The 13,499-nt window shown below is 37.7% G+C and overlaps 1 long non-coding RNA gene across 1 annotated transcript; it reads left to right on the plus strand.

Moving 5' to 3' along the window:
* Positions 1-769: 769 nt before the first annotated feature.
* Positions 770-1,571, plus strand: LOC134216688 (uncharacterized). Its single transcript, XR_009980771.1, has 3 exons — positions 770-994; positions 1,097-1,237; positions 1,420-1,571. It is a non-coding gene; the product is annotated as an uncharacterized LOC134216688 (long non-coding RNA).
* Positions 1,572-13,499: the final 11,928 nt, after the last annotated feature.

Raw genomic sequence — 13,499 nt, forward strand, 5'->3', positions numbered from 1 at the left:
GTTGAACTGTCAAATGATCACTCCTATAAAAACATTTTTCTCGACTCATGATCACTATAGAATATCAGGTGGCAAAAATAGAAGTTCGGTTAGGAACTTAATTATATTCCCAAACGAACTTTTATTTTTGCTCATCGCTTGTAGATTTACAAAACAAAAATTATTATAATAATATAGGGAAACGGCACAATTATAACTTTTTTTCTGGCGTATTCGAACCTCCCTCGTGTAACTTGTTATTCAATTTTTTTTTAATTATTGCCTGGACATGACATGACAGATTCCCCTTTCCGAAAACTTTTGCGTAATTAGTGTACAAACCCCTTAAATATTTAATAAAATCAATATTATTTCAGATTTACTATGTAAAATATGCAACAGTTTCCTCATTTTACTTTGTATAATCAATTATAAAATTCAATGGGATATAAATAATATCAGTTAAACAAATATTGGAAAATGAATAGTTTTCAAATATATCGGCACCAACATTTCAAAAGGGCGTAACTGCTTTTGTAAACGAAAGCTTCTCACGTCGCTGGTGGGTTAATTTGCGCCCACCCACGCAATCCAACACCACTGATGGAAGCATCGAATCCTCTTCTTTCATTTAATGGTGCTGGATTGCGTGGGTGAGCACAAATAAGCCCACCAGAGACGTGAGAAGCTCTTGTTTACAAAAGCAGTTTCGCCCTTTTGAAATGTTGGTGCCGATATCATATGTTATGTGCAAATATAATTTTTGACCGCATAAAAACCACCCGCGACTATAGTCCTAACAGCAAAAACCAACCAGCCGGCAACAACAATCAAATTCAGTTGCTCTCTATCGGGTCCGTGGAAAGAAAACTGTTTCCTCGAGTCCTCGAGCATCTTTTTTACTAAAATTTAACAAACTTCAAATTAGTTTGCTAGTAAAACTAGGTGTAATCTTCATCCAGCCAGAAATCGATGTTGATTCGTACATCAGCAGATTGCAGCAAATTATTTCAAGGTAAGTCACATTAATAAATAAAAGTGCCAAGTAAAAACGATTGTGAATATTCTTGATATATACCTAAATGTTCTGAGAGTTTTTTTTTCTTTTGCTTTTCAGCGAATAATTATTTCGTCGAATTCAGCAACTTCTCGTGGAACACCCAGCATCGCTCATATTTATCAGAAGTGCCTCCGAGTCCAATTATTCTGGTTACCAAGGCAGCTCAGAAATTGTAGAGGCATCCCAAGGAAAGAGGAGGTAAGTTTCATTCATCATACAAGAATATAAACAGTTAAAAGTGCCGACACTCGTTCCAGCCACCAAAAGTAGAGCCTAGCTCCGGAGATTCAATGACGAGAACGAAGATAGGCGACGCTTTTGCTGGTTGAACCGTCTGAATCTGAGCGTGATCTTTACTTGTAATTTTTCTTTTCTTACAGATAAATAGAATATTTCTGCAAAATGATTGGAGGAAACGGCTGTATCAATATTCTTAGATGCGCGGCTCGACAAGTGGCCCGGAAGAGTTTGCCTTGGCAGTAGTTTTAAGAGTAAATATCAGGCTTCAAATAATGAAATAAAACCACAAAACTAAGCCGATTACTATTCAATTCAACTTCAAAAGAAAATATGAAAAAAAAACAGTAATGGGTCGGGAGGTTCTTTTTGGGGCAAAATGAAAGGTCAATTTCCGAATGAAAATATCCGCCTTTTTCACACTGTGACCATTTGAATTTGACAGTTATAAAGTATCATTTTAAAAGTTCAAATTTTTAATTTCAGAGTGACGTGCCACTTTTGAACCATCGTTGACGCAAAAGTTGGTGCACTTTTATTTTAAACATACGCAACTCTCTACGAAAAAGAACCAACGCAACTTTTCATTTTAACCAATGGTTTTTTTAATTTAATTAATGGTTTTTCTTTCTGTGTACTTTTCACTCAAATCGTGGGTTCAGTGTGGGAACCCAAAATTAAGTATTTTTTTCTTGAAATTAAGTAAAATTCAACTAATATTAAGTAAAATATACTTAATTTTGAATAGAAACTAACCAAAAGTTAGGTAAATTTCACTCAACTTTTGTGAACATGAGATTACTCAACGTTGGGTTCCCACACTTTAATGCCCTTGTTGAGTGGTTTTGCTCTTCATTTTATGACAACAAAGGGAAGAGGGAAGGAGATGCAAGAGAAAAAAAGTACCTAAAATAAGGTACTTTTTTCTAACCGTGTAGAAGTAAATGCTTGACATTTGTTTGTTTGTTGATACCGGGTGAGTGCCTTTTTTTCAATAAATCAAGGCCTACTGTGGTTGAAAAATGTAATTATTTTCTACCTCTTGAATGTCAAAAAGGCACTCACTCGGCCGCCATTATCGAGCGTAAAATACTGGATTGGATTTTGAAATTTTTTCAACGATAATCATAATTTTGATATTGAAGACATTTGAAGACATTTTTACTCAACTGTGAAGACATTTGAAAATATCCCCTGGCATCCCTGCACTTGCCGGTTCGTTTTCAGTCTTTGCTGAGACAGCATCTAGCGAGGTTCGCATCTGAAGTGCGCTGTGCGTTTCCTAAGTTCTAAGTGTCACAAAATGGCGACGAGGATTTTGTAACCCAAGCGTAGTGAAAGTAAATTGGTCGATAAACTTCAGCAGCAAAAGTGTGTTATTTTTGTAAGCGGAATTTTCCGGTATTATTTGTGTTTGCAAAGGTAAATATATAGTGTAAGCGGTGAAAAAAAAAAACGTGGTAATTTTTTTAAAACGGCTGGCAATGGATAAGATTTTTATGCTTTTGGATTATGAACGGTGTTCTTCTATATTATCATTAGTATTTGGTGTAAATTAGAAAAAAAAGAAGAAAAAATGAAATATGGGAGTTGCGAATTGTGATGTGGTAGTCTTGTTCAGAGATATTTTTTTTCCATTCTTGAAGATGGCGTCGCTTCTATTTACCGTTAGATGACTGGCTTTGTGAGTGTGCGTAAAAAAAGGAAGAAAAAAGCGTGGTGATAATCCATCCTACAGCTGAGCTTTGGGTGTATGTATGAATTAGTAGCGATGAACAGAGAAAACCGAGGAACAAATGAAAGGAGTATATATGAATGGCTCGTCACAGGTGGTGGATTTTTATGTGTGTGTACAACCTGACAGTGAGTTTCTGCTGCTGAGAGTGAGAGCACATACGATGTTCAATGATTGTGATGACGACAGCCGTTTTGTTGAAGTTTGGTAAGCACCCCATAAAACATTTGACAGATGGGAAATTTCTTGATACACCGACGAAGTCGGGTGCCGATGGAACCAACTGATTTTATCACCGACTTAATCGGGTGTCAAGGGAAACATCTGTTTTTATCGCCGACGAAATCGGGTAGTGACCAAGGTCTCGACGAAACCAACAGATTTTATCATCGACGAAATCGGGTGTCGTGAAAATCAACCATCATGAATACCAACTAAATCTGGTGTCGACCAAATCATTTGTATGGATAACCTATTTTGTCGGGTGACTCTCAGACATAATTTAGATCCACATATCAATCGATGGATTAAGTAGTGTTTATACACCAAATTAAATCGGAATAATGGTTGATAGATTACATTTGCTTAACGTATTGTTTACTTTTGAGGATGTTGTGATTGTTGAACACAATATAATTATTAAAATTAGTTGAATATCTATCACGTAAATTGCAAAATGTAGTGCAGTATGATGGTAAGTATGTGTGTTTATGTATATGTGTGTGCGTGTGCGCAAAAAGTAAATTCTGTTTCCTATTGAAAATTGACCGGAACGGACAATGGGCTCAGAGGTTATGGCCGGAATATATTATTATCAATCCAGTAGAAACCCGAAATGGGCGATTAGCGAAATTGGATTTTTCTCAAAATCAGTACACTAAACCTAACTTCGGAAGTGGTGCGCTGTTTTCATTTGGTAATGTGCTATACAGCGCAACACTTCCGAAATTAGATTTAACTTACGGATTGTGAGAACAATCCAACTTCGCTGGCGGCTAATTCGGTTTTCTACTGAATTGATAATATTTTATATTATTTTCATGTAAAATTGATTCTTCATTACAGCTTCTTGTACAAAAACGCTTAAAAAGTCTAGTCTATTTTTGGCTACTTTATCTTAAACTGATTTGCCCTCGATTTGCTCGCAACAGGTTTCAATCGACAAGGAATCCTATCCCACTATGATAAATTAGTCGGATCTATATGGACTCTGAAGCTATGGCCAAAATACAATTTTTAATTCAACAAACACGTAAAAAGTATCTGCCACATTACGGAGGTTGGATGAAACAATTTTCGAAGCTAGGAATGTATCTATTGAGAATGGTCTAGAAGTGAGCAATTTTCAGTCTACATTCTATTAAGGATAAGTCTAATGTTTTTCTTCAAAAATATTAATGTGACTTGTCATGCGTATTTATTTTTAAAGTATTGATAAATCATCTCTCTTTTTATTTGCATTAATTTTCCATCAGCCTATTTCCATACGAGTGACAAACATTGGCGCCAGGAAGACGACTTTCATGCCCGAACCCTATTAATATCGTACACGTCAACGCATTGGCCGGGGCCTACGGCTTTTCGTCCTAACTGTGTAAGAAGGCATGACCACATATTTAATGTCTTACCGGGATGTGAAGCAGTCTCTGCAGTACCATCGGCGATGTCAACTAAAATCGTCCAACTAAATAAAAATAAATCACCCTATTTCGTCGGGTTATGTTTGTTCTCTGTTTGAAACATCCGATTTATAGCTTATTTTAGTAGAACAAAAACAACCGATTTATTCGGGAATCGTCTAATGTTCATTATAATATAGTTACTAATCGAGCAATTAACTTAGTTTTTATCAGCCGATTTCGTCGGCTATATTTCATTATTGAATTATTGTGTATCCGGAATAAATTTATACCGCTTTTTATACCGAAGTTGGATTTCTCTCCAGATACAGGCAACTTTCCCAACTTCGGAAGTAGTGCGCTGGATTCCCCTAAATATGCGCTAAACAACGCATCCATTAGTTTGGCAGATAAAACTTCGGAAGAAAGTTCGGTTCGGAAGTCCGGACTTCCGAATTCTAAGTTGGTGCTACGCCGACAATAAATCAGTTGATTAATCAACCGATTTTGTCGGCTATATTTTATTATTCATTTGAATCAGTTGATTAATCATTCGATTCTTTGGGTTTTCATCGGTCGATTTCGTCGGTTTAATTGCTTTTTTGCGCTAGAATACGTTAGCCGATTAATCTGCCAACTAAGTTGCTTCAAATCAGTTGATTTTGTTGGCCGATTTAATGTATCGATTAATCGCTAAACGCCCCTGTAAAACTCCCATAAGCGTCTGTGCAACAAACAACCGATTAGTCGGCTGCAAAGTAGGCCGATCCGACCGACGAAAACCGACTAAGTCGGGGGAAAAGTCGGTAGGATGTTTTATGGGGCAGTGATAGTGAACTCAATGAACTGCATCGCAACAGAACGACGTGGACGGCATGGTTGTTTTTGAAACAATCAACATGAATGGAGATGTACTGGATGTAACCTTTTTTAAGCAGACCCCACACGACGGAAAAAGTTTGACAAACTCTTGATTATTGAAGAAAAAGATTGATGGTGTGAGTGCGAACCCAAAATATTGAAGTAAATATTGAGGGAAATCAGAAAAGTTTGATATTCTTTTCAATATTCCCCCTCATCTCCCCCCGCAGTTTGCCAACAGAAGTCGATGACGGTTGAGTGTGTGCGTGTTTTCTGCGTTATACCGCTATTTGATTCGTATTAGTTCAAGAAAAAATTGAGTTTTTCTTCAGCTACGGCCATGCCGGCTAATCATTGAAAGTATTGAAGAAAAGTTTGACGAAAAAAGTATTGTCAATATATGCCTGGTGTGGGGTCTGCTTTAGAATAACGATTGAGACTGGAATAAGGGATGTCTCTCGGCGGTTATACCGACAAATGGATTTTTGGGAGGCGCAGGACAGAGCGGCTCCTCGGGTATGTACGCTTTTGTTTCAATTCATGGATAGAGAGGAAAGACTCGAAAAGAAAACAGGTGGACTGTTCTTTGACAAGCAAGTTTCTAAAAAAAATGTGGCCGATTCAATTACGGCGGTTGAAAATAATAATAAAAAGACAAAAAAAATCTGAGAATGGTATTTTTTTTGTATAGAGAAAATGAGTCGCTGATTCAATTACAGCGGTTTTCTCAATGAGTTGCTGATTCAATTACAGCATTTGTGGGTCAAGAATAAAAAGATATAGAAGCGAACAATGCGATAATAGGCGCCGATTAAATTACGGCTTATGGAATTACGAGATGTTCGCTCTCCAATGATGCGATTTTGATGATATTCTAATCTATCAGTGAAGAGAAAGAGATGCCGATTAAATTACGGCTAGTCTCTACAACAACTAACATGCTGGTGTTATTCTCTATGAGGCAATATGATTTAAGAAGTTTATTGGTTGTATATTTATGATATCACAGTTCACAGTTATTTTATTGTGCCTAATATATGATGCTTATAATTATTTATTGATGTTCTATTTCAAATGTACTTCTAATGTATGAGCTTGATAACAAAAGAAGCTTAATTGATTATCCTTCCCAGACGTTTTGAAACTTTTTAATGAAAGAAAATAAATAAAAACAAATGTGTTTGTTCATACTCGATTAGGTTACCGCAGTACAGTTCGTCTGGCAATGTCTGTCAATAATCTCGACGGTATCCCTGATGCTGAAAATCCTCAGATAGTGCAGCAAAATGTCTCCTTCTTCAGCCCCGCCTCATACAACCTGCCACACTTCAGGTACAAACATCTTCCCCCATCCGAAGTTCGTAGTTCCTGGGTATCATGGATCCGATGGTTTGAAAGTATCATGGCTGCAGCCAATATCATTGATGCAGCCAACAAAAAAGTTCAACTTCTCGCTATGGGTGGGTTAGAGCTTCAAAACGCTTTCTATGAATTACCCGAAACTGATGAAGAAGATCCATGCGTTGATGTGTATTTAGCAGCAAAAGATAAACTGACAAGACATTTTTCGCCAAAACATCATGACAGTTTTGAGCGGTTTTTGTTTTGGAACATGAAACCAGAAGTTGATGAACCAATTGAGAAATTTGCATTGAAAATTCAACAAAAAGCCGAGAAATGCACATTTGGCAAATCTGAAATCGCGAGCCGCCACATCGCAATAATTGACAAAATTGTCCAGTACGCCAATGACGAATTGAGACAAAACTCCTGGAAAGAGAACAATTGACACTAGACGATACAATGAAAATTGTGAACGCTTATCAATCAATCCGATACCAAGCATCTAGAATGACAGCTAAACCTGCTAATGATTCCGTTTACCGACTTTATGACAATGCAAAAAGGGAGGTAAAACCAAATGTACGCTGTATGCGTTGTGGCTATAAGCTGCACATTCGGAAGGAACAATGCCCGGCTCTGAACAAAACTTGTTTGAAATGTCAAAAGACTGGTCATTTCCAGTCCGTTTGCAAATCCAGTTCCAAACATGCGACTAATCAGGTAGGCAACTATAGGTTAACTTCATATAGAATTAGGTTAGGTTAGGTTCACTGGTAATAATCCTGGAAAAAATCATTTATATTCATTTAGGTTCCTTATGATCACAAACGAAAGGCCCCCATTTCCAATTCTCATGGTTATGCACACGAAAACAAGCGGTTCAGAAACGTATTCAATGTTGAAGAACATGAGTTGCCTCAGGCACCCACAGAGAAGGAAACACTCCCGGTATATAACGTGGGAGGGACTGACGAGGAACTTATTACTTGCCGTATTGGAGGTGTAGACGTTGTAATGTTAATTGATTCAGGATCTAAGCACAATTTGATAGATGACACTACATGGAACCTAATGAAACTACGTGATGTTCAAATTTCGAATTTACGGACGGATAATTCTAAACAGTTTCTCGCATATGGAAAAATTCCATTAAAACTCGTGACAGCGTTCGATGCAGTGCTTGAGATCAATGACAATGAAAAGGTGTTGAAAATTGAAACATCTTTCTATGTGATCGAAAAGGGACAACAGCCTTTGTTAGGAAAAATCACTGCGCAGCAACTAGGCGTTTTAAGAATTGGACTACCAAGTGCTCACGAGTCAATAAGTAGAGTAGAGAGTTCAAGAAAAGCGTTCCCTAAAATTAAAGGAATAAAAATAACTCTTCCGGTAGACAGGAGTGTGCCGCCAATTATAGGGGAAGAGGCCCCAAAACGCCCCCCCGATGCAAAACGCCTTTTGTGGTTTCCCTCATATTTACCGTCATTAATATGTCCGTAACAAAACTAAATCTAAAATTATGTAGGATAGGCGAAGAAAGTTTCAAAATAGTGCATGGGAAGGTCGGAAAAACCGAAAATTTCCATATTTTGAAGAAACATCTAACATTTTGGCGAGGCAAAATGCCCTAGTGGCAATAACCTACAAAGTACTTGCGTCTCCACGGACTATCCATACTAGAAAGCTGATTCGCCGACGCGTGGTACTTTGTTCCCTAGGAGCCGCCAGCTGAAAGCAGGGTTGCCACTACTTTTTGGGAAAAGTCTGGCATGCTACAATTTAAAAATCTGGCAAAATCTGGCGAAGAAATTCGTCTTTATCATTTTTTAAGTCTTTTTTTAATCTTTTTAAATTTCTGATATTAATTTTTATTTATTTTTCAATTAAGAAATTTTAACTATAAATGTCATCTATTCTAATTATTTTTACCAATATTAGAAAGTTCTGTTTTGCCCTTCTTTTTGCTTTTGCTCTATGTTCATCAAAATTTATTCTTAAAAAGAATATTTTTTTCCGCCTAAGGTATTCGTTTAAACAATTCAATATATGTAAAAATTAGATTCTTAGAAATCATACAATTTTAAACAATTCAGGCTCTAAAATATCTGAAAATTATAAAAAGAATATAAATAATTAGGGGAACGTCTACTGGACTTCATCTCATGGCTTCGATCTTCATCCCATTAATAACAAAAGAATGCCTTTCCATTCTTTGATTTGTTTCTTATTTTTGTGTTTTTTTCACGCATGTTTAGAGAAAGAAGCAACAAAATTGGTGCCATAATTCTTTGTTTCGCGATGAGATTAATATATGTTCAGTGAGATGGAGATTGGAACAGTTTCCTTATTGGTGAAACTTGACTTCATTCAAAATAACGGGATTCGCTTTTATTTTGAATTTCTAAGTAACACTAAATGACACTAAATAACACTCAAACCATTTTTAAATTGATCGATTAACAAACAAACGGAGCTCAAATAAAAAATGGTCTATGGTACTCGTATTTGGTATTCCAAAAAGAATTTTGATAAGCATAGTTAATAAATGATTATTTTTTAAAAGTGCCATCATAATTTTTAAGAATGTCCATAATATGTAGCAGAGGATTTTGATTTTCCGGAGCGTAACAAGTCCATGAAAAGGGGTTAAGACCAGCATTTGTTACTCAGAATATGAAATTGAAAAGATTTGAACAAAATTGCGCTATGAGTATCGTGAATTGACCACTTTTACGGAGGTTCCGAATTTTCCGGAGGAATTTTGGTGGCCACTCAGATTAATGAGAATGGACCACGTCAATCATTCGCTATTCAGAGACGGATGAGTTTTATGAACTGTTCACTTACACGTATGCCCCGAATCCCTATAATGTCCATCGAAAGAAGTTTAATGATGTTCCGGTTCTTCCAGAAGGATGCCAAATTGACGAATAACCAGGAAATCTGATAAGTCATGGAATTAGACAATGGTTACATTTATTGAGATCAAGGATGTTAACGATCATTCAGTAATTTGCGTTCGATCATTTAGTAGTTTGTTAATAACACATTCCAGAAGCTGAATTTCAAAATAATGTGTATGGTGGACTTCTAGTGCGAAGGTTTTTCTACAACTCTGCCTAATGGTTCGTTGTTTGAATTCCACTAGTAACGGAGTTATAGCTATAGTTTCAGTAGCTTAGATTAAATGATAACAAAATTCCAATCATTTAGTTTGAGTCACTGCAACTAGCGCTCTAACTCCGTTATTAGTTGAATTCTAATAACGAACCATTAGGCAAAGTTGTAGAAAAACCTTCGCACTAGAAGTCCACCATACTACATATTTTGAAATTCAGTTTCTGGAATGTGTTATTGATAAACTACCAAATGATCGAACGCAAATTACTGAATGATCGTTAACATCTTTGATTGAGATCATTGTTACAGAATGTTTTAAGCATTTCCAGAACTCGAAGCTCAAGAAATTATGCCAAAAATTAGCCTTGAAAGACTTCAAACCCGATTTCTGGAAACCAGCATGACCAAACTGCAATCCAGAACTTTCACTTCATTTATAAAAGATAAAATTGATTCAAAAATGAGTTTTTGGAAGCGAGTCAGATTTCAGTTATTGAATGAATATGAAAATAATAACTGAATGACTCGTTAGAAATGTTTGAACATGTTCATGCAGATCATAATTTTAAAAAAATCTGTCTGAAATTTGAAAAGTCTGGCATTTTGGGTGGTTTCTCTTTTTCTCTTTTTGCTGCCAAAAAGTCTGGCAGTGCCAGATATATCTGGCATAATGGCAACCCTGGCTGAAAGGCGTTTTGCCTCATGAGTTTTCCGGCAACAAAATATCACCACTTTTTTGAAATGTGAATATTATCAATATGATTGAGATTTTTGACAATTTTTGAATGGCATCAACTAGCTATCTTGTTTAACTGATGCATAATGTAAAAATACCCATGAATAGCGTTACAAATAAGACAATAGAGCAGTGTTTGCTTAGCTAGGGCATATTGCCCCCCCTTCCCCTACAACCATTGCGACGATGTCCAATCCCACTTTTGCAGAAGGTTAAATCGAAACTGGACGAGCTCTTGGAGATGGACATCATCGAGCAAGTTAGAAGCCCAACCTCCTGGGTTTCTCCTCTAGTACCAATACTAAAAGAAAACGGTGAATTGAGGCTATGTGTGGATATGCGTAGGGCTAATCAAGCTATTCAAAGGCTAAATCATCCACTTCCTATCATTGAAGATTTCCTCCCAAAACTTCGAAACGCCCGATTCTTTACAACTTTGGACATCATGCAGGCTTTCCATCAGGTTGAGTTGACGGAAGACTGTCGTGATGTAACAACATTCATCACAAATTGGGGTCTATTCCAGTATAAAAGACTATTCTTCGGAGTTAACTGTGCGCCCGAACTGTTCCAGAATTTAATGGAAAGCATTTTATCTGGCTGCGAAAATACAGTTGTCTTCATCGACGACATAATGATCTTCGGCGCTACAGAAGAAGAACATGACACAGCCGTCAAGAAAACTTTGAGCGTTTTGAAACAGTATGAGCTAAAATTAAACGACCACAAATGCAAGTTCAAGCAATCCACAACGGTTTTTCTGGGCCACAATCTCTCATCCGAAGGAGTTTTACCAGCTAACGAGAAGATTGAGTCAATCCTACAGTTTAGAGCACCGAAGACAAAGGAGGAACTCCGCAGTTTCTTGGGTCTTGTGACTTACGTGTCCAGATTTATTCCAGACTTAGCCACTGTGAATTATCCATTGAGATGTCTCATCAAGCAAGATTCGCCATTTGAATGGAAGGAACTCCATCAAAAATCATTTGAGCAACTTAAGAAAGCGATAGGATCGGTGCATAATTTGGGATACTATGATCCAAAGGACAGAACGCTGGTTGTTACAGACGCTTCAGGTGTTGGATTGGGGGCAGTTCTAATCCAATTCAAAGGCAGTGTTCCTAGGGTGATAAGCTTCCAAAAGTCTATCAGAAACAGAAAAAACATATTCTCCCATCGAGAAAGAGGCTCTCGGTATAGTATGGGCTGTGGAAAAATTTAAAATCTACTTGATGGGTATCACATTCGAGTTAGAAACAGATCACCGCCCGTTAGAGACTTTGTTCTCTGTATCTTCTCGACCAACAGCAAGAATAGAGAGATGGTTATTACGGGTCCAAGCATTTAAATTCAAGGTAGGAGGTGTCGTTTTGTTTAGTACAGATAATTATATCGATCACAGAAAAATTGTATGTATATTACAGGTAGTGTACAGAAAAGGATCCACCAATATTGCTGATGTTCTATCCAGACTTGCGTCTCATGTTAGTGACAACCAATGGAATGATGAATCCGAAGTGTTCATTCGTAGAATTGTGGCAGTATCTGTAGCCACTTTAAGTAATGGTTACTGCTATGATTCATTCGATACGGAGACGGAAACAATCGTCAGAGCGATTCAAGAGTGTGCAGCTCTTGACATATCGGTGGTTATCCAGGCAACCGATATAGATCCAGAAATGATTAAGCTAAAAGATTGTATCCTCAACGATAGGTGGGATCATAATGATATGAAGCAATATAGCATATTCCGCCATGAGCTGTCGTATGTGAACAACCTTGTCATGCGAGGTACAAAGTTGGTCATTCCAGTTGCCTTACGTCAAAGAATGTGCCAGCTTTCTCATGAGGGTCACCCTGGACAGTCCATGATGAAACGAAGACTACGGGAAAGATGTTGGTGGCCGGGTATCGACCATGATGTTGTGAAGATTTGTGAAACTTGCGAAGGCTGCAGACTGGTACAAGTGGCGGATCCACCGGAGCCGATGCGGCGTCGTCCTCTCCCCGAGAAGCCTTGGATAGACATTGCCATCGATTTTCTGGGACCCATGCCAACTGGAGAATATATCTTGGTTGTCATCGACTACTACAGTCGTTATATGGAGATAGAGATAATGAATAGGATCACCGCTCAAGAAACAATAAGTAGGCTCAGACGAATCTTTCGCGTTTGGGGTCCACCTAGAACTATCACGTTAGATAACGCGAAACAGTTCGTCTCCACTGAGTTTTAGGATTTCTGCAAAACCTATGGGGTTCATTTAAACCACACTTCACCGTATTGGCCACAGGCCAATGGTGAAGTAGAGCGCCAGAACCGATCTCTATTAAAGAGGATGAAGATTGCGAATGCTCTCTACGGCAACTGGAAATCAGAGTTAGACCACTATTTACAATTGTACAATACGACGCCACACACAGTCACTGGAAAACCACCGTGTGAACTACTGCAAAATAGAAAACTACGAACAAAGCTTCCACAGCTAGAAGACCTGGAATCAACACCTCCAAGCACAGATTTCAGGGATAAGGACCACGTAATGAAAACGCTAGGAAAAGAGAGGGAGGATAGGAGACGACATGCTAAAGTTTGCGAAATATCCATTGGTGATACTGTCCTTATGAAGAATGTGTTGCCGACAAACAAGCTTTCTACTAATTTCGTAAATGAGGAATTTGTAGTAATTGAAAGAAACGGAACCAACGTTACTATTCAGTCAAAGAAGACTGGTCGGATTTATGATCGGAACACATCCCATCTGAAGCTACTACCTACTTCACCCGGTGAAGAGGATGTTAGCAACA

Source organism: Armigeres subalbatus, chromosome 2, assembly GCF_024139115.2.
Source record: "Armigeres subalbatus isolate Guangzhou_Male chromosome 2, GZ_Asu_2, whole genome shotgun sequence".
In the NCBI taxonomy this organism is placed as follows: Eukaryota; Metazoa; Arthropoda; class Insecta; order Diptera; family Culicidae; genus Armigeres; species Armigeres subalbatus.